The sequence below is a fragment of the Periophthalmus magnuspinnatus genome, chromosome 1, assembly GCF_009829125.3.
Source record: "Periophthalmus magnuspinnatus isolate fPerMag1 chromosome 1, fPerMag1.2.pri, whole genome shotgun sequence".
NCBI classification, from domain to species: Eukaryota; Metazoa; Chordata; class Actinopteri; order Gobiiformes; family Gobiidae; genus Periophthalmus; species Periophthalmus magnuspinnatus.
The window spans coordinates 15,023,627-15,043,370 of NC_047126.1; the positions used below are offsets into that span (position 1 = coordinate 15,023,627).

Sequence of the window (19,744 nt, forward strand, 5' to 3'; positions counted from 1 at the left end):
AAGCGGTACTTGGTACTTAATACTGACATCTGTTTACAACTCTTAAAAAGCTAAGAAGAAAACTGCATGGGTGGAAATCTATTGACAAACTTCACTCCTTCTGGACATTTTACTGGTTAAACTTATTTTGAATTGGCAACATCATTTTTTCTTAACTAATGTCTAAACATTTGCAATTGATTCAGAAAGTTACACTTGCCTAACAATCACAAATCAGATTCATTTCTGATCGTTAATGATGTTGGAAATAACTTTATCTTTATGATGGGAGTAAAACAAATGACAACTGCCGGAGTGACACGTGTGTTTGGAGTTTAGACGTGAGCCGGGTGATTGTGGACACAGCCTTCTGCTTACACTACTTATCATAATTGCAGATAATTTAATATCTGTTTGGTGGTTCACCTCTGGGTTTATAAATGTATAAGTGCTGTCATGTGGCATGCAAGTATTTGTCTGATATCTGCGCATTTGGCAAATGTGCTGTTTGGCCAGAGTCTGCTGTGTATAGGTTGTGAGAGTTTGGTGCTTTTGATCTCTGTGGAGGAGAATGGCTTATAATACTGGCTTGCAGTGCATTTGGTTATTTACAGGCCAGATAAGACTGAATGGAGCTCGTTTTTTACTTGAAAAAGCTGGAGTTTGTTTTTGAGTATTTTTGTTACTTTCATCGCATAGTAATGCAATCACTTTGCAACTTTAACTAATTCCTTTTTGGTAGGATCTTGTCCAATACTGTTAATGTTCAGCCTGAGTCTTTTCAATCATGAGGTCTACAGCCAATCCTCTGTCAGAAAAAAACATGTGGTTTGGAGCAGAGTTCAAACTTCAGAGAAAGAAATTATTTTTTGTGTTTAATGTGCACTCTTATTCAGACAACAGCATACATGTACACTGGAGGCAAGGTGGGTGAACTGTCTTGCCTAAGGACACAACAACAGTATGCATTAGAACCACTGCTACACCACTGTAGCGCCTGGTTAGTACTTGGGTGGGAAGCCGTCTCCCATCCAAGTACTAACCAGACCCAACCCTGCTTAGCTTCTGAGATGTCATTTTTAACCATTTCAGATCAAGCAAACTTAAAATAATAAGATAACTCACAAGTAAACACAAAATACAGTTTTAAGCACAGATTTTATTTATTAAGGGGAAAAAGCCATCTGAACCTACTTGGCCCAAGTGAAAAAGTAATTGCCCCCTAAATCTGATGACTGGTTGAAACACCCTTGGCAACAACAATGGCAGTCAAGCATTTGCAATAACTGGCAATGAGTCTTTCACATCACTGTGGAGGAATTATGGCCCACTCTTCTTTGTAGAATTGTTTTAAATCAGCCACATTGGAGGGTTTCCGAGCATGAACCGCCTTTTGAAAGTCATGCCATAGCACCTCTTTTAGGCTCAGGTCTGGACTTTGACAAGGCCACTCTAAAACCCACATTTTCTTTTTGCTGGTCTGCTTTGGATCATTGTCCAGCTGCAGAACCCAAGTGCGCCTCAGCTTGAGGTCACAAACTGATGGCCAGACATTCTCTTTCAGGATTTGTTGGTAGAGAGCAGACTTCATGGTTCCTTCAATAACAGCAAGTCGTCCAGGTCCTGAACATCAAAGCCCCAAACCATGACACTACCACCACCATGTTTCACTGTTATCAAATGCTCTGTTCATTTTACTCCAGATTTAACAGGATGCATTCCTTCTAAAAAGTTCAATTTTTGTTTCATCAGGCTACAGAATATTTTCCCAAAAGCTTTGGGGATCATCAAGATGTTTTTTGGCAAAAGTGAGACAAGCTTTTTTGTTCTTTTTTGTTAGCAGTGGCTTTAGCCTTGGAACTCTACCATACATGCCATTTTTGCCTAGTCTTTTTCTTATGTTTGAATCATGAACACTGACCTTTACTGAGGCAAGTGAGGCCTCCTGTTTAGATGTTGTTCTGGGTTCCTTTGTGACCTCTTGGGTCAGTCATCGCTGTTCTCTTGGGGTAATTTTTGTAGGACGACCACTCATGGGAAGGTTCACCACTGTACAATGCTTTCTCCATTTGTGGATAATGGCTCTCATCATGGTTCAGTGAAGTCCCAAAGATTTAGAAAATGGCTTTGTAACCTTTTCTACACTGAGACATGTCAATCATGGCATGATGGAATTATGTCTTAGGTCCAACATGGCCTACTTCACCTTGTCAGGTTCTGTTTAAGTGATCTCTTGATTTGAAAGGTCTGGCAGCATCGGGCCTGGGTGTGGCTATGAAATTTAACTCAGCTTTTCCACAATAACACTGATCACAGTTACCTCATCATTTAACAAGGAGGGCAATTACTTTTTCACACAGGATCATGTAGGTTTGGATAGTATTTTTCTCTTCTTTCTCAAATAAAATCATCACAGAAAAGATGTACTTTGTACTTTGTTTACTTAGATTATCTTTTTTAATATTTTAATTTGTTTGATGATCTGAAACAGTTAAATGTGACACACATACAAAAAAGTAAGAAATCAGGAAGGGGGCAAATACCTTTTCACAGCACTTGTATGTAAGGTAAGTAAACACCACAAAAAAACATGGACACTGTGGAGAGCTAGGACACAAATAAAACATCAAATGAAAGGTAAAATTCTGATTTCTAGGACTGTATCATTGCAGAGCTACAATGCTGCAACTAATTATTTCCGCAAAAACTTGATATTTTTTGGCAAAACTTAACAATCCAAAACTTAAACTTTTTCAAACCAATTGTTTTCAAACATAAGATCTCATTGCTGTGGTCTCCAGACAGTGCCATCTTTGAGTGCTTCCTCTGTGTGCCTGTGCAGTGAGCAGAGCAGAGAGACCCGTTATTACCCAGCATGCACCAGTATTGATCCTCTGGCCTGAGTGTCTGTATTATTTTAAGATGCTCAGACCTGTAATCAGAGTGTTAATGATAGCCATCAGGAGCCCGTGTGTGCTTATTCTGAGCTGTGGACACTGGGGTAAATAAACTCATAGATGCTGGTGTTAGGAGGGGAGTGTTGGAGTCTTAATGGAGAGGAGGAGAGCTGCTACAGGATGGTTGGAGTGTGACAGAGATCATTCACAAAAAGAAGAGTGAGTTTGATTTGTAACAAAAAGACAAAAAAGGTGTACTCTGTAACTTTTCTGGTGGTGTGCCAACTATTTTTGAATGGAGATGTTGTTGCTTTGCATGTTCCATTGTATGGAACTGAAGGTATCTGTCCTGCTTTTTAGGGCCGTTATTTAGTCAATTAAGCAGTTGCTCTAAAATTGTAATACTAAGATCTCAGCAACTAGAAAGTGAAATCTGCCTTTCACTTGTTAAGACGATGTTTACTAGTACTTCTCTGTATATTTTTGCATGAGATCCTAATAATGTTGAAAGCTTTTGCCGGCACCAGTCGACTACAGTTCTATATTGCTTTTATTCAATTGCATGTGTTTTTCTACTCTACCTACTGTCAGTAGGTACACCTCTCCACACATCTGACCTATAACTTCACCCGGTGTAAGTCTGGGTAATATGTGAAAAAAAAAAAAAATTCCTTATTGAATTCTTATTGAAAACATAGACAGGTGGACTTCAGGTCTTAAGAGCAGGGTGCCAGGATCATTAGTTTTGACTTCATATTGATGCGACCAACAATTCCAGAGAAATCCACATGTAAAGTTTGGAATTAGTTTGTACAGTATCTTAAGCCTAAAAGCATGTGCATGTTACTGTTAGCAGCAGAGACACATGCATGCATGCGCTACCGCTACCAGCAGAAACATATGCACTAAGTTAGGTCTTAAGTTTCACTCATTAATGGTGAGAAAACGTTTACTTTCTATATCTTGGATTATAATGATAAGAAGCACAAGAGGAGACAAAAAAGTGGAAAGATGACCTGCGGCTGGATCAGAGAGAGGGAGGAGGAGCAGGGCAGACGGCAGAGCACACACAGAGGCAGAGGGAAGGAGGCACTGGACTTTTAGTCAGATTGTGCAGATTTAAATCAAAATTTGTGAAACGCAGGATACGTGAAGAAGAGACATTAAGAAACTGTGGCTCTGACTCAGATCTTTGACCTGAACAAGAGAGCAGTGTCTCTTCTTCAGTACCACACACTCTCACTGCCACAACATTGGCTGTAGACCTGTTTATTAAAATGCACTTGCCGTAATCATCAAGATCGACCAAAGTTTAGATCGAGGTCTATCGTTCTTTTGATTTTTGGCACAGTCCTCACCTGTTATCAAATACCTAATATACTGACCTTCTTATAACCTGGAACAAATAACTATTTGTTCCACTGTAACTTTGCACCGACCACTGAATCAGAAGTGAACAGTGGACTTCTGAAAAGCGACTTCTGCATTTCCACAAAACATGGCAATTTCACATTTCTAGCATCAGCTGGTCACTCTCACATTTGCCTCACACACGTTTCCATGTTTCTTGGGCACTGATCATAACCTACTACTTTCCTAACCTTAACCTAAACCCTAACCTACTTTAACCGATCTGAACTTTAAACCATGCTATTGATCTAATAATTGGATTATGTCATGGACATGATTTTTATCCCCAAAGGAGGCAGTTCCCTTGTCTGGCAAATCCAGAACGATTTGTGATACAGATTGATAACAGCCTGGTCAAACGTGATCGTGCAATCAGAATTTTTTTTTCAGTGACACATAGGTCACCTATGATTTACAAATAAAATAACATGCATCTCACCTCAGATTAGTGCTTTGCTCATTGTTTCTGTAGTCCTCTGTGTTATTTGCTTCACTCTTGACAGAGTTTCAAAGAAAAAGATAAAGTATGCTTTCATTTGGACAAATAATGGGATCATTAGAGGAGCAATTTATGTTTGTTACCTAAGTTAGTTGTCCTGAAACGTTCAGAAGAGAGTAAGAAAGTACTCGTCTTTTGAAGATGCAGCAGAGTGAGGGGCTGGTGTTATTATACGCTCTATGTGCAGTAACTTGGATTATAACCTAATGAGAAAACACTGTTGTTCATTATAGTTGTGTCCAGTTGTTGACGGTGCACTCGTGTGGTCGTATGAATCAGCCGGTGCATTGTAATGGGCCATTTATGTGTTTAAGCAGTAAGATAATCAGTGTAGTAACAAAAGCATTAAATATTGTGGTTCAGCCCTACCTCTTAAAGCGCATCTCTGCAGATGAGTGCAGGCTGAGAGGCTGTATATGGTCGACAATAGTATCTGTAAATATGGGTGGCTGGCCCAAGATAAAATACATCTTGATCTATCAGTGGATACAGGTGTTGTGCCCACACCTCATCCATCTCACCCCATTCACATGCACAGAGCTGGCAGTATGGAAAAGTCTTTTTGGTTGAGTTGAGGAAGATGCATTTCTGAGGTAAATGACATCATTATCATATAAATGACTTGGAGCCCCAACACATCTGCTAATGTTGCTATGCTCACACAAACAAACATGGGGCTACCTTTAGCACTGTAGACTTTTAAACAAAGAGCTAACCTTGAGATGTACAAATAAAGTCTATATACTCAAGAGCCATGACATTATCACCAATAAAGTAGAGGATGTAACTTTAACTATACAATATTGTTATGGACAGGTAAAATATTGAATTACATTTTTGTGTTGAGGCTACATGCTAAAAAAAAAAAAAAAGAGGAAGGAAACACATGGACTGTGTTTTCCACTCCAGTTCAATTCAAACAACATCAAGAAATGACTACTAAAACAGTGATACTTCAGTACAATGTACCAATAATGATTGTATTGTGAGATGAATACTGCAACATTGCATGGTAAGATTTTGAATTGGAGATAATTGACTCGAGAGGGATGTGATGACTTAACACTGTTCCTAAACTTAAACTTAGCCATTACTTTCTGCCAGTATTGGGAAGTAACTAAATACAAAAAACAAAATAAAAATTTTGGAGTAACTGTATGCCACTATAATTTTGTGGTATTCAGAATTTACTTCAAAGGAGTACATGGTGGGACTTGATCACACAGTTTTGGGTTCAAACTGCACGTTATTACGGATGCACGGAGTGCATGTGTGATTTTTCCTTCTTGAATTATTGCAACAAACATAAACCTTTAGTAATGTTGCACTTTTAAGACTAATATAATGGAATGTAAGATGACAGTATTCAGAGTACTGTACTGTGACTGGACCACATAACAGAGTACATTACAAAATGGATTCTTCAGATTACTGTCTATTAACCTTAATCCCATCCTTGTTCCTCAACTTAATCATGTCAAATGACCAATCACAGCAGACCATGTTACTTCTCGTATTTCTTCTGAATATAAACCATACTCTTGTCAACTATATTGTCCCAACCCCACCCCCACCATGTATGTACCAATTTGATGAGTAACTTACTCTGTCAATCATTATGTTACACCTTATCAGTTTTACACACACTTTTCCTGAACCCTATTCACTGCACTTCAGCGTTGAGCTTTGAAATCAATGGACTGTTCATGTCTGTATTAACTAAATAATGTTGAATATATGGCCATCGCAAGTTACAGCTTTGAAAGAAAGTGATATTATGAGGAAAATAGCGCCCGCTGCGTTTTTTGACCTCCAGAGTGTAGTGTGGAGCTGGTTCATTATATCGCACTGCGGTCGGTGTCAGTTATGTGCCAGCGCTGGTAATAATGTGTCAGCAGAGGCCATGGAAGACTGATAGAAGTAAACAAAGAGCTTTGAAAAATAAACAGTTAATGCCTTTGGAGTAAAACGGTTTCTCAAAATTAATTAGACTGGTTAATTATAACTATTCAAGTGCATAATTTCTATTCTTACAATAAGTTCCTTGATAAAACAGGTATGACTATCAAATTAAATATGAACTTAATTATGGCCTCTTCAACAACAGTGCTTTTACACTTGACATTGAGCCAATACAGGAAAGATATTTATTCCTCAAAGGTGCACTATGTAACATGTATACTGTGAGCAGGCTTGCCTCTTTACAGATCTGACTTGAAACTTGGCCAAATGCCGGCACTTGATTACCTCCATGGGAATAGATATGATGAATGCCATACTATGGAACATTCTGGGCAAAGCAATAACATCTCCAAAGAAAGAAGCAGGTGGCAGACCCTCTTGGAGAAAAGTTACATAGTTCACTTTTAAATATTAAAGAGCTGTCAACATATAAGCCTGCCTGAAATGCTTGCATACAGGGATTGTCATGCATCCACTGTTAGAACATAAGGGCAAACTTACATGGAAAAAAAACCTAGGTATTCTATATTTTACATGCATTTAATAGCCTGCTGTTAAATGCACAATCTTATGTCATAAAAACATGTCCTGTCCTGTATTGACAAAGTTATGCCATTCATGAATATAGTAAGCAGATTTACTGAGTGACTGTAACCAAAATGCACGCGTCGACGTGAAGGAATATTTGGGGTCACTACAAGTTCATCAACTAAAGGTTACATAAAAACTGCCTATAATAATATAATCCCCCCCAAGCTTGAGAGAAGGGTGAGTTTAATTTAATTTCAATCTAAGATTCGATCAAAACTACCAAAGAAACCAAACACTTGAACAATAACCATGCATTAGGTTATTATATAAGTTCAGTTTCCAAAAATGAAAACCAAGATGACATCACAGATCACAGAGGTTGATTTAAACCCTTATAATTTACGTGTATTATTATCATGTTTATTTATTGTTTATTTGATAGGGACAGATACGACAATCATAGATTAACATGTAGTAATCTAATGCAGGTAACACAGTGTTTTAGAGCAAGTCCTGTGTTGGATGTCAAAAAGCATGATACTCCTCACTTGAAACAGGTTTATCTGTGTGAAGAACGACACTGTCCCTCTCCCTAACACGTGCACACAAGCCTCTCATCCAGCTGCTGCTCTCCTGTGGGGCCCGTACCATGTGATCGCTCCATACAAAGAGAGACTGGAGAGAACTGGCAGCTACACGAGCCAGAGTGAGATAGTACACAGCCCTCATGATTCAAACACAAAGCTGGCACATAGGGGGCGCTCTCACACAACCTCCTTCTCTCTGCGCCACAAAGAAAGGAGGAAGCAGGTAGGTATAGGCGACGTCGCGATGGCCGTTATTGTCGTGGAGACTGGGGCCGCTTTTATCTGCTCTGTGGGTGCACAAAGCCAGAGAGAAAAGACAAGGAGGAGGGAGGGGGGTTTAAGCGAGCGCGCACACAGACTGCCCGCGGCTCGCTTTCAACATCTCAATGACTACATACTCCGGTCTTTTCGCTCTGTTCCTGGCTGCTGGTCCTCCTCCCTCATCCCTCTTTCACGTCCTCCTCCTCCTCTCTCATTCCCTCGCTCCACTCGTCCGCGCCCCCCGGCCATAAACATCCCTACTGTCACATGGAGCATACAAAGACTGCACGTATAGCCTAGCCTAGCGCTGAAAACGCATTGGGACAAATGAACAACGTGCACCAGCGCTTGGACAGATCAGGGGGGACCCAGGGAGGCGCTCATGCACAAAATACACACCATACCCCCCCTCGTCCTCCCCTCCCTCCGCATATGCCCCTCCGCTCCCTCCCTTCTGCATTGACTGCCGCTTCTTAACCATCACTTATTCATGGGATTGAACATTAAACCGCGACGCACAGTTCTCCACTTTACCGTCTGTTAATTGCCCGCACGCTCGTCAGTTTGATCTGTACTCTGAAAGCGCAAAGCCATAGACGTTATTAATTATTATAGCGGCTATTACCAAGAGCATGTCCAGTCACCACAGCCTCTAATACATATCACGGACGCCTCTTATTGTTCTGCAAATGACATACGCCGCTAACCCCCTCCTCCACTTCTTCCCCTCTTCTCTTCTCTACTGCTTCACATGTTGGCTACCTATCCTTCTTTATGCTTAGTTCGTACGAATTAAATACATCTTGTATTTATAGCGTTTGATAGCTTTCATTTATCTCCATCGACTGTCCCATGTTCCTTGTCACAACCTGTTTTGTGTAACCAATTCAATCAAACTTAGTAACAAGAATAAAACCAACTTCTTCCTCTTATATACATAGTAGCAACATTAGCTTTAGCCACTTATTACACACCCATGACTTCTTGGTTGTGAGCGTGCATCTACCATCAACGCGAAACACATGTAAAATCTCACAGTCTCCTGCCTCCGATCAGCTTTTATCCCTTGCACGCTCGCACCAAAAAACCCCGCCCCCTTTCCCTTCGAGCAACCAATCAGAAGCAGTCGGGGCACTTCCTTATTTCGAACAGCATGCGGTTTAAAGAGGCACTGGACACAATCATGCAGAGGAAAAACTGACAGAGACAAAGAAAGAGGAATTCCCAGTTAACAAACAACAGCCTCCGCAAACTCCATCTGCTACTTTTGTTACATCACAAACAGAAACTGGCTTTGAGTGGTGCCGGTATGTTCTTGCTATTGATAAACTGAAGAGATTATCATGTAAAGTTAAACAATATTGATGAACGCAAAGGCTATATGACAACTCATGAGTTCATTGCTAGGATTTCAAAACCTATATTGACCTATGATTTCAATTAGTAGTTTTACACTCTGCAAACTTTGTCAGGGTTAGTATCAGTGCTGCTAAAACGTGACTGGAACAGATTCCTCTTGAAAATGTTGTATAGAAATCACATAAGATGCAAAATATATTTTATTATTCAGTGAGGTTTATTCAAATGTGTAGCTTCATAAACTGTGGATAGACTTAAAACACAACTCTGACTAAGAAACTGTCCATGTTGTGAAACCATGATTGAATATAATGTGTATGAGAAAAAACATATAACAAAAATTCAACATATGAGCATAAAAAAGGTTATTATAATCTTGAAATCTATATGCATATAAGTCTGACAACTTCAGCTTTAATCCAATACAGGTTTTTACTTTTACCAGGTAACAAAGTACCTGGCAAATTGGAACTTAAAGTTTATCATGTGCAAAGAAAAAACAAAACACATCAGATCATGTCTAACTGTTTCTATTTCTATGTTATGCAAAGTTAACGTGCTGATTCGCCATAATGGTTAAGTATGTCAGCATTCATGTTGTTTGTCAATTGAAAATGCCTTTCAAGTTACACTAAAAGCACTGCAATTAGAAATATCTCACATTTCATCAGCACTTAATTTTCAATAAACGTTTAGCTAAGATGTCTGTTTTTGTCTGTGTTACATTACTGTAATTATGAGTAACATAGAAAGTTCTGAATTAATACATTTAGTAGTGTTGTGTTTGAGTTTATTTTGTATTGTTTATTTATTTAGACTTTTGAGTGCCTATCTTCATTCTTTTGCTGTTCTTAAACTGTGCGTCGCAACACTGGAAATTCCCCACATCAAGGTTCTCTTGTCTTATCTAACTCAAAACTTACTAAGACTTTTTTGAATCATCCATATAGTACCAAGTGTAGTGGTGCTGTTTAGTCCATAGAGGTCTCCTGGCTTCCCTTAACACACTATAACAAGCAGGTCTGAGCTCTGAGTGAATTCAAGAGGGGATCTTTTGACCTTGGTATGTGGTATAAGCCAGTGGTCTAACTCACAAATGAGACACTAATTATCTGTGTGCACACTATTTGTAAACACAAGCCTTGCACGTGAAGGTAGAGATGTCAGCCAATCCATTGTCCCCATGCGCACAAAGATACAAAAGTGCATCCCTAAATTCAGCCTCTTAACCCCCCCCCCCCCTCTCACATACACGGGGATATTAACCCACCCCCATGCCTGCTGACAGCACATTTGAAGGGTAACAAACGGGGCTATAGCTCCCAGACAGGCAGACTGAGGTAGGCTATGCTATGGCGTGGGGGTGGGGTGGAGAAAGCAAAGGGTCCTCTATGGTAACAAGGGCATTATAAGCCAATTAGGAGTGCCGCCTGAGTGACTGACAAGACAGAGCTGAGAAAAGAAGTGGTAGGGAGTTTGGTACGGATTTCTTCTTACCCCAAACTTCTTTAAAACTATCAGGCTAAATCTATAATGGGCTTGAATTTCACTTATTCCTTGGGTCACCAGAAGTTTGCCACAAGGATATAATTCATGGCCTACAAGCCTTTTCTTTCCAATGTTGTGGTATTATCTTTTATTTAACTAAAACATACACTATTTGCTGTCAAATTATGTGTACTACTGAAAACCAATAAAAACATAGTTAAAAATAAATATGACGAACAAGCCAGTTGCTCTTCCTTACATTTAGCTCTCCATTAGACTCGCTCAAAGATTACACTTATCATACAAGGGCAAAAATGTTTGCATAGTGTGTAATCTGATGTATTATGTATTATTTGGAATATTTAGTTTAATCTGAATTTGATTACTTAATGCATTTAATAATCACTGTTTTATTCTGCCCCTTATTTGTAGGTTTCAGCATCCTGTTATAGGCCATATTTTGAAGACTTTTTCCCCATTCAAAAGATATATTTTGTTTAAATTGGTAAACGCTATGGCAATGCTTTTAATTTTTCATCATTCTGAAAGTCATGGATAGGTAAAATATGACGCAATCGGTACCAACATGTGTCTTGTATGGATTAGAAATTAGCATGGGTTTCTAGGCTAAAAAATATAGGTGAAAGGGCTCTAATATGTTGCACGTAAACAGTCGAAAAAAAATCACAGGGTTAGGCATCCACACCATCCCCTCCCATGAGGTCCACCTCCTACACGCGAAGGCATTCAAAAGATCTCTTTGTCTTTTTCGGTCATGCCAGAGAAACACAGCAAAGTGAGGAGAGGGGAAAAAGGGAGAGTGCTTAGACGGAGGAAAAGAACAGCAAGAGAGAGCATAGGGAAGGCAGGAGGACAGAGGAGGAGGGAGGAGGAGGGCAGTGTAAAACAAGGAAGCGCACAAAACGCGGATCAGGCGGCGCGGATCTGGAGTGGAGACTAAAGAGACAGAGGCGCAGACAGACAGGCTCCAGCGCCGATCTGAACCCGTTTGATCCAGTTCGTCTCGCCAGGCGTTCCTCGAGATGCATTCCTGTGGCTGGCTGTGTGCAGAGAGACAGGAGAGAGAGGAGGGAGGGAGGAGGGAGAGGGAAGGAGGGGGAGAAGAGACAGGAGAGATAATATGAGAGAAAGAGAGAGGGAGGAGAGAGGGTGGAGGAGAGAGAGAGGGAGAAGAGAGAGAGAAAGAGAAGAGACAGAAGAGAGAGAGATAATATGAGCGACAGAAAGAGAGAGGGAGGAGAGAGAAGGGGGTGGAGAGGGGGAGAGGGGGGGGTTGAGACAGGAGAGAGGGAGGAAACAGACCAAAGGGGGTGGGCAGAGAGGGAGAGAGGCTAAGAGAGGGAGACAGGAGTGAGAGAAGGAGAGGAAGAGAGGGAGAAGTAGAGAGAGCGAGAGAGCGACAGCACGAGAGAGAGAGAGAGAGAGAGAGAGAGAGAGAGAGAGAGAGAGAGAGAGAGACCAGTGAACACAGCACAGGGACAGAGTGGAAAGGTACCTGCAAGAAAGTTGTGGCCAGACTAGTTTTTAAAGAGACAGTGTGAAAGACGTAATCATTTTGGCTAATTTAGGTTTTAGGTTTTTTTTACTTTGATACAGGAACTTTTAATACAAAATCTCATGATTGTCTACATCTAGAAACTGGACGCTCTAGAACTGGTTATTTTGCTTCACAAAAATGGAATACATTTCAAGGACATGCAAAACTGGATACCTTGCTGCCACTAATGCACTTTAATAATTTAGTGATAAACATTTACAATCACACCTGCACTGGTTTTTAATGTTTAAATGGACCTATGCAATTATTTTGTTTCTATCGTAACATGGCGCTCATGAAATAGAAAGTTTGTTTCAAGTCTGTTTCTCACTGGGTCTCTCTGCATAAATCAAGATGACATTTACCGGTATGTTGTTTTATATCACATACCAAACTATACTTTTTTTTTTTTAAATACACAGATGTGAACTAATATTTTGGTTGACCCAAAACAAGTAAAACAACTTCTTTGCTTCTTTCTAACGGGATCAAAAAGTCAAAATACTACAACTAAAAATGTACAGAAGATTTATAGCAATGTTCAAGAGAGATCAACAATTAGTTCAGAAACTTGTACAGTATGTCCTGTATTGTGACATAAATGAGAGGCTATTAGCATTATGAAAACATATTGCCTTTGTATTGAAGGAATGCTAGGTCAGGACATCGTTGGCGGCGTCCTCCAGCCTGTAGGAGGTGCCACAGCGTCTGAGCATCTCAAAGAGGAGTGTTACAACTGGTGCGTAATCACAAGTGGAGCTTTCCTAGCGTTTTGCGGCCAATAAATTAACCTCTAATAAAATGTGCTCGCTGCTGCTAATGTAATGCTTTGAGAGAGGAAGAGGGACGGCTTTGAACTGAGGAAGTGAGGCAGAGTGATCTGGTTTCAAACACAAAAGCTGCATCTGAACCCCAAAACACCAGGAACTATAACAATACAAGAGTTGCACAAGGAGAAGTCAGCGAATTTCACCAGCCAATACAATTACACTATGTGGTAGAGTTATCCATGTATTTGAGCAAAATGTGTCTGGCCCCAGTACAAATATATTGCATAAGCAGCTCTTTGAGGTCAAAATATGTCAGTCTACTGTCTGTGTCTAATTATCAACATCTTTAAACACAAAATGCCTAAAGTTATCCAAAATGTACAGTAAAAATAAAAAGTTTGAGTTTGCTTCAAGGGCCATGTTACATGAATAAACAAGAGTAGGTTCTTTACACTTTCCACACAAATGCACCAAACACATACAAAGTTAAACATTGAAGACAAATGAACATAGTCAAAGTTCTACAAAATATTATGCAAGAGCTTTTGACCAATGAAGTGTCTGTGTTTAGTTGGAAGAGCAGTGGAGCGAGTTAAAGGTACATTTAAGGGTTGTATGTTGCCGGGAGTGTGGATTGCCCAGAGTCTGATCAGGTTAACATGAAACATGTCGCTCACCTGATACAGTGGTGTGGTTTGTGTGTTTGTGAGTGTGCGTGTGCCCGTGTGTGCGTGTGTGGGTGGAAGAGAGGGAAGGAAATTAAAGGTGACCTATGGAACATTTGACCTTCATTGTCAGTGTGTAGAAGTGTTGGAGGTAAGCAGATCTTGTTCAGAAAATATCCACGTGCTGCAATGGACAAGGATGCTACTGGAAAATAATTAGTGGTTTAGCTGATGCATTTTTATAAAAGAGAAGTCATGATGTGATTTGTGTGTAAAACTGTATCTATTTGAAACTAAAATGTGCAAATTTTGAGCCTTGCTGATTATTGTAGTGATTTTGTTTGCAAATTATTTTCATGGAAGAAGAACATTTCAACACCATGAGATTGCATAGGCCTTTTCTGGTATTATTTCTCATTTTAATATAACTGAATAGTAAGTTATTAAAGGAATAACATTTAAATGCATCAAAACCTGTACTCCTTTGTGTCAAAAACAACAATTAATACCTGTTGTTGGTGTCCAGATCCGGGCACAATATCTACCATTGCATAATTTACACTTCACTGCCAACTATTGTCTATTATCCATAAACCTGCTATAGCTCAGTCTACAAACAAGCACTAAAACACTCTGGATTCCTGTGAGTTTATCAGTTCATAAATCAAATCATAATTGCAATGCTTGTCAGAAAAATCCTAGTTTTCTTCCACTACTAACACCACTCAAAAGCGAGTGTTACAAAAGTTTGGTTGTTGCTGGTGGGTGAGCTGAAGCTAGTAGCCCTCAGAAGATCAGATGATCAAGAAGCAAAACCCACTGTTACATAAGACCAGTTCAAAGTAATCAACTCAATAATGGTAACTTTGTGCAGCATGTGCCCGAACAAACAAGTGACTCAGGTGTTGTGGGGGATTATGCTACCGCGTGCAATTCTGTGCCTACTTCCCACAGGTAGACACTATATACTGTACTGTTGTAGGGGTGGCTAGCGCTAGTGTGGAGTGTGTGTGGACCAGTGTCTTTAGTAGACTTGTGGTAATCCTCTTAGCGTATGCTGCTTGAAGCTCGGAGCGTATTATGTAACCCCTCTAATCCAGCGCCGCATCAAGACAGACAGCAAAAGACCACAACCTCTGCATCCTCCCCACTCGCAGTTAACTCACAACGACTATATTTGTTAAAAGATCACATGGCCTCAAATGCCAAAACGTCCACTTTGTTGACACCAAAACACTCCTTTTATCTTCTCCACTGCATTTTCAAAGTAGATTCTAGATAACCTGGACTACACCAAAAAAGAGTGAAAAAAATCGGACTCCATCCCTCACCCTCTCCATCCTGTTGCCAGGGAAACAGCAGCCATCTTGAAGTGCCCCGTCGGTCTCGGGTACACATCACAGGCCGGTCATAAATGAGGAATGACAGTCGGCAAGAGGGGAAGCATCGTGAGGGCAAAGAGAAAAAAAAAGAAATACCATACCATAGACTGAGGAGCTGCGATGAAGAGGAGGAGATGGAAGATAAAGATAATCTGTGCTCTAACTGACAAATATAACACAAGAATAGTTAACATTTGTGCTGCTGTCTTCTCACTTTTGTTGAACACCAATAAGCCTGCAATATTCAATTTAGAAGTCAAAGTTCTTTAATATTTATCGCTGTCTGAACAATTGGCTTGAAAAGAGCAACACCCAAAATAGTCTAAAAATGGCTGCTTTTCATTAAAACAGCAGAAGGCTGGGACCAATCTGTCCAAACAGTCTTTGCCAATTTCTGGCACTAATATGTTTTTCAGAGCTGGTTGGTGCAGGAGGTGTCTGAACCAAAATTATTATGTTCACATCGTTCAAAAGCCGTAAACTGTAGACACCAATAGTTTTGAAGTTTGAGGAAGCAGTTTCTTGGCAGAATAAATTAGATTGATAACCTCATTGGGGCAGGATCTAAAGACAAAGATCTTTTGTAAGCGTCTGTTGTTTTCAGTTTAAAACATATTGAAATACTTTGGAACGACATTTGGGAGATATGAATATAGTATAGAGTTATATATCTGTGTTGAATAACTACACAACACTACGCCTGAGCTCTCCTGCTTTACAGCTTCAAGGTTTGAGCATGTTTCTCCCCGTGTTTGGGTGAGTGTCCTCTGGGAACTTTGGTTTCCCCTATCAACCCAAAATATGCACAGTAGGTAAAATCCTCCATCTAAGGTAGTCCGGACTAAGCCTAGCTCAAGATCTGGAGATGGGTCACAGGGTGCTGCACTGTGCCACCCACTACTCCAGACAGGTTGACCCAGTGAACGACTTCAAATGTGGAGGACTAATTTCCTTAGGGGACTATAAAACTGCACCTTAGCCTCAATAAAATTAGCATCAATAACGAGCCTTTTCCATAGTATCAAAATAACTCTCAGAAAATATCTCCACCATCTCATCAGACAGAATGACCCAGACACATGTGCACACACACATCACAAAAATATTTCTGTTCATTTGCATCACAAAACTGCGCTACAGGCTCAGTCACTGACCTATAGTGATTATCTCTGCCACACTCAGAGCTGATTAGGATTCAGTGGAGCCACTTCACCACCACAGTCAATAGGGTTCAAATGGCAGCGGCCTGGTCATGTTACTTCAGGTGAGACTACAGTGTTTAGAGACAACAGGGACAACCTCAGGCACAGGAAGTGGCCGATTAGCTCCAGCAACAAAAACAAGACATTTATTTTGGAATGTTAAAGGTGCATATTTGATGTTAATATGACTAATGATTTCGTTGAGTGAATAAAGATTTTGCATAGGGAGGCAACAATCCAACTTTTTCAGTTCCAATACTAATTTCAAAACTATAACTTTACGTATCTGCCAATACCCAATATCAACCGATACCGGCGCAGAGACTGAAACAGCATTTATTTCCTTTAAACGAAAATAAAATAAGGCACAACTGATCCAGGTATATGTTATGTAGCTATTATTTATCCCACAAGTAAACACACAACAGCTTTGAATAAATAAAGGTTTTAACATTATGAGGCTTTTTTTGGGCCAGCTATGACCAGTAAATAGTCTTATTACATCAATTTACTTGTCCAACTAGGATCTCTTCTGAACCGATATTTGAAAGCCGATATCCGATCCAGCTAATTTTTCAGTATTGGCGCCAATATCCAATACCAGTATCAAGTCGGATGCATCCTTCATTTTGCAGTGTGTTGATTTTAAGTTAACTAAAATTCAGTGCACTATAGAGAATGTAATACTATGAGTTTTACATCGACTGATAAGAGTTTTTTCATGGGTGATGCCGATACCGATCCAGAGCAGCCGATGGCCCATAAGGTCTTTCAAAATTTTTGGCCGATTTTGATTTTCTGAGGACAGTGTAGTCATATTTTGTGCAGTACCCTCTTTGCACAAAAGTGTTCAGATAAAGCTTTATGCATATGCTTTGGATTTAAAGCTGATAATAGTCACTTATTTTAATAGTCACTTATTTGATTTCCAATTTCATAAGTCAAAACATTATAAAAAGTGCATGATGGTGTATTGAAGACTCTAATACTATTTACTGCACACTATTGATAGATAACAAGGATATGTGATGAAAAACGAACACAAAAAATACAGTGTTTACAGTATAACTAATATGTGAACTTTAGGCTCCATATAGTCATCACCACTTCAATCAGAGATCCTCAAAGTCTTTCAAATCAATGTAATCATGACGTCACATTGTATTAGCCTACTGCTGTTTCTCCCAATGTATTTTTCTCATTATTAAATGTTATGAAACAGCCCCAAAATAGACATCGCTCCTCACCCCTCTTCATCAGTTCACTTTGAGCCTGCTCTTTTGAAATATTTTCTCAGAATATTTGTCATCTTAAAGAGCACTAATTACAGGCTTAACCATGCGGGCAACTGTGGCGTACATACACAGACACACTCCCACCCGCCCAACTCACTCGGCAAAGTGCACATAATTAAAGAGTGTAGGAGGCTCTGAATGAGTGGGAGCAGAGGAGGGGAGGGGCTGTAGATTACAGACATCACAAAGTTTGTGTTAGGAGTTCACCAACCAAACTTAACGCGGTTTAGACTCAGGACACTTTCCTTTTCTCATATAGGCCTGGATGTGGGTACTGTTGAACATTACACCTCCATGGTAAGGGCAACATTGCAATAGTTATTAAAAAAAACAATATTGAAAAGTTTGAATCCCCACCACAAATGACTAAAAATGGGAGTATTTAACGACTTACAGTTTATAATTTTGCTCAAAAAATAACTTTTTAACTGAATTTCTGAATATTCAGCTTTATGAAGGTATTGACACCAACACATTACTTAAAATATGGTTTAAAACAGACATTGTAGCACTGGTATTTGGGTTGTTCAAAACACATTAACCAAATACTAATCAATACAGTACAATAATCAATAAATCTGAAAAATAAGACAAAGTTGGACCTTTCCTGAGTAGTATTCATAGCATGTATTAAGAAGTGGACTAAGTGAGTGTGACTTCACCCACAGCGTTCGGCTCCAGCCAAATGAAGCTTGTCGAGGCTAGCAGTTATAGGGGCTAATATGGAGCCAAGTTCCAAATTTGGAATTCAGACCTCGAGTATCATAGCAACCAAAGAGCCAATCTGAAACAAAGCTGTTGAGGGAAACACCCCTTCCCTTAGCAACACTGTCAATCAAACCTACTGCTAACACAAGTAGGAGCGACCTCGGGGAAAGAAGGCAGCTGATTTGTCTCTTATTAATGTTCATATCTTGAGTTATGGACAAAATAGTGAAATAAAACACCAGGAACATGTAAACTGGGTTAATATGAACATTTTAAGACCAAAAAGATGAGTCTGACAGGAGCTTTTACGGAGAGAGGGGTGACAGTTTTCTAATGTAAAGTGAACTGGAGCCAGAGTCAATGGAGCCGGAAGCGTGTTCATGATCACTACAAATTTGGATGGCGATGGCTAGCAGGTTAACTATGTCTGTTTATATATATATATGGTCTATGGTAGTATTATAGTTTTCTTGATATTTAACAAGAACTAGAACTACACCTAGAATCATAGTAAACACCAAAAATATTGTTAAACAGTTTTGTGGTAAAAAACTACAATATAAAACAAATAAATTATCATTGTGGGGTAGTAATTGTTACTGAATATGGGTCTTATATCAAAAATCGAGTTTGACAAAGCACTAACTGCAAAAATGTAAACAATACTAAAATTTGATATTGTGAGATCCCCAACAACTAAAAGAATAAACAAACAAAATGCCTTGTCATTAAACTTTTCACCTCCTCTGCCCTCATCGACCTCCTGCTCCTTGTTTGCTTCTGTCTTCCTCTATTTTTAGCTTCACATTCACAGATTAGGGGCCTATTTATAGTGCCCTGTTATGCCGTCCAATCAGAGGGCTCGCTGCCGCAGACTGGAAGCATCACATACACCATTCACACACAAATGAACACTCCTCCTACTTATAGCGGACTTCGTCAATTTCTTAGCTCCTCCTACTAGTCCTTCTTCTTACTTAGGCCCCTTCTCTAGCCTCAGCCCCCCTAGTACTCAGTAAAAACTGGATGCTGGCATCAAGCCCATAGATCCAGAGGAAACTTCACACACAGAATGGAAATAGACTGGTGTTCACCCCACATAGTCTACAAATGTGTAAGAATAACCTCCAAAATACTTATTCCAAATACATTCAGAGTTTAAGTTTAAAGGTGAACTGTGTAACTTTTCTC

At 39.7% G+C, this 19,744-nt stretch overlaps 2 protein-coding genes across 2 annotated transcripts in view; both read right to left on the reverse strand.

Annotated features, from left to right (window-relative positions):
* Window positions 1-19,744, reverse strand: part of maml3 (mastermind-like transcriptional coactivator 3) — a 124,641-nt gene that overhangs the window by 83,158 nt on the left and 21,739 nt on the right. The gene's annotated exons all lie outside the window — the stretch shown is intronic.
* LOC117394029 (high affinity choline transporter 1-like) overlaps window positions 13,473-19,744 on the reverse strand; it is a 95,623-nt gene continuing 89,351 nt past the window's right edge. Inside the window, exon 10 of the mRNA XM_033992044.2 lies at window positions 13,473-13,489. The gene's annotated coding sequence lies outside the window, so the exon portion shown is untranslated. The remainder of the gene's footprint in view (window positions 13,490-19,744) is intronic.